The sequence below is a fragment of the Rhinatrema bivittatum genome, chromosome 1 (genome assembly GCF_901001135.1).
Source record: "Rhinatrema bivittatum chromosome 1, aRhiBiv1.1, whole genome shotgun sequence".
NCBI classification, from domain to species: domain Eukaryota; kingdom Metazoa; phylum Chordata; class Amphibia; order Gymnophiona; family Rhinatrematidae; genus Rhinatrema; species Rhinatrema bivittatum.
Window position 1 is genome coordinate 263,002,765 of NC_042615.1, and position 3,058 is coordinate 263,005,822.

Consider the following 3,058-nt stretch of genomic DNA (forward strand, 5'->3'; position numbering starts at 1 on the left):
TTATGTTCTTATGCTTCCCAGGCCAGGAGAAGCTAGAGCAGATTCCTCCAGTGGATAGTCTGTCTACACTCATCTGCCAAAAGATCATCTGAGACTTGAGGGAGAAGGTATGTCTTACAGTTGTTCTGTGGAATGGAGTTATCAAACCTTGATCCTGATTCATTAAGGATTTTCTCTCATTCTGTGCTTACAAGGAAAGAATACATTGATAAATCAGAATCAGGCCCTTTTTGCTTCAAAGAATACATAAAACACTGATATCTTTCATGACATGAGTGTTATCAACCATAAGAAATCCCAGGAAAAGCACATTGTTCATCAGGTTTTACATACAGTACTTTTCATTGTCAGTTTTATTGTGATCCGTGAGATCACAATATTTTCAGAATTGCTAAATCAGGGCATGACTGGGTGAGAAACAAGCTCTTGGGGTTAATCCTTTTTTTCTGACCACAGCTAATGCCAGTGATGTACATACTTTAAATGAACTGCAATTGTGTTGTTGACAGCATTGTCTTTCTGCTCTGAACTAGCCATGGAGTGGTTCATGTGACGGGCGAGCATGTTATCGCAAAGATTCACAGTCTGTCATAGCATCAAGGGCAGTCAACAGGGCGGGACACCATCAAGGTAGCAAGGCCTTGAGAGAAAGTTGAGCTGGCTCTGGTTTTAAATTGACAATACAAAACATAAGAGACAGCGAAAAGAGGCACAAATCAAAATATAAGATGTTAGTGCAATGGAGTCAGCAAGCCAGACGGTGTGTGGTAAGGTGCGTCCAACACCCGGTCTTATCTATCAGTCACCTTAAGATAGTCATTTCAATAACAAGAAATCTGCTTCAATGTCTTAATGCTTTTGGAAAAGCAATTTTCTAGTACAATTTTTTTTTTTTTAGATGTTTTCAAATGCAGTGCAATCGTGACACAGCAAGCCCCAAATCCATTCTTAGCGAGCGTAGTCGCACAAACCCCGACATCAGCTGACATTTCGTATATACTGCTTTAGGGAGAAATTGATAAAGAGAACTAATCTGTGGTCTCCGTGCTCTCATCTGAACCATACGGGTATTGGAAACATCTTACCAAACACCGTCAGGCTTTACATTAACATCTTATAATTTGATCTGTGCCTCTTTAAACCTTTGTTGCTTTTTTGTCCCGGTCTCTTATGTTTTGTACTGTGGGGCCACTCTCTTTTCTCATCTGGTTTTAAATTGCTCATTTGTCCCAGACTGGGGCTTGTGGTCCCACTTTTCCTGGGAAAAGCAGAACTGCAGTGCAAAATCCATGTGTTTGCAGTGGGAAGCAAGCAGAACCCAACTTCCCCCGAGGAGCAGGAGTGACCTGTAACCCCAATTCAGGTTATTAAACAGGCCAGGCATAGCCCTGCTATTCTTGGTGAGAAAGGAGGCCCCACATAACCACGGCCTACAGTTTGCAAAAGTTTCCAGTCTTGACTCCTGTCATATTGCGGTACACCTTTTATTCAGGATTCTCTGCTGATCTAAGCTTGTTTTCTTTTTCTGAATTTCCGTCCTATTGAACTTTGAGGTTTAGGGGCCTTAGAGGAGTCATAATTATTAGACTGTAGTGAAGAAAATGCAGCAGAAACAGGAATGGCTCCCTTGTTCCACAAAATTAGCACATCAAAATAAGAGTGGCAACAAAAGGATGGGATCTATTTACTGAAGGTTTTCTCCCCTTTTGTGTCTATGGGCAAAATGCTAAGTAAACAGGGTCTATTATATTAGCTCTCTCATACTGATTGGTGTACTTTATATGTTAACAATAGCATTCTCGCCTGATTTGAAAACCATATCAGTCTGATCAGTGCATACCCCAATATGTCAGCAACACGGCGTATATAACAGTTGGGCCCAATTCATCTGTGTGATTTTTCGAACTGTTGTGATTTTTAAAAAAACGTTTATCTCACTGTATTCATAGAATTGTTGCCTTTTATTTCCTTAATAAGATGATCATGACTACAAGTTTCATAATTCCAGAAGGGTATAAGATGCCATAGGTGAACTTTAAAGTCCTGCACCCATGCCACACACAGCTGAAAATTATGCATATATAATAAAAGATTTTACACAAAAAGTACATTCAGAGTTCATTTTTCTGAGGTAAAAATATCACTTACACCATATATATATATATTACAGTCACTGCCTCCATTTTATGCAAATTTCCGTCATGCATACTCATTGTGGATAACCTGAAAACTTGACTGGCTGGATGTGTCCCAAGAAATAGATTGACAATCCCTGGCCTAGGGAACCTAATGCTCTTGCACCAACCAGAAAACCCTGCAAAAAAGATGCCTGGAACCCATATGGTATTAGGCGTATTGTAAGACATATTGGGTGTGGACTTGACCCTCAGAAAGTAATGAGTAAACTGAATTCTAATTACAATATAGTAAATCTCCCATACCAAAACAGCACTAACTGTCAGCACTTAGTAACAATCCTATCTAAGAAAAGGAAACACTGACAGATAAACCAAGCTCTAAAACAAGGCTACACCTCCTGTAAGGAAAACAGAACAAGCCAAGCTGCTATAGAACCCTACACAGAAACTATTCGCTAGCAGAATACCTCATATCAGTCACACATGCAGAACAAAAACGGACTCTCACCAAATACAGAATAAAAAAAACATAAAGTATAAATAGAAACATGCAGACAAAAACTGAACTGGAAACCATAAGCCATAAGAACATAAGAAACATAAGAACATAAGAAATTGCCATGCTGGGTCAGACCAAGGGTCCATCAAGCCCAACATCCTGTTTCCAACAGAGGCCAAACCAGGCCACAAGAACCTGGCAATTACCCAGACACTAAGAAGATCCCATGTTACTGATGCAATTAATAGCAGTGGCTATTCCCTAAGTAAACTTGATTAATAGCCATTAATGGACTTCTCCTCCAAGAACTTATCCAAACCTTTTTTGAACCCAGCTACACTAACTGCACTAACCACATCCTCTGGCAACAAATTCCAGAGCTTTATTGTGTGTTGAGTGAAAAAGAATTTTCTCCGATTAG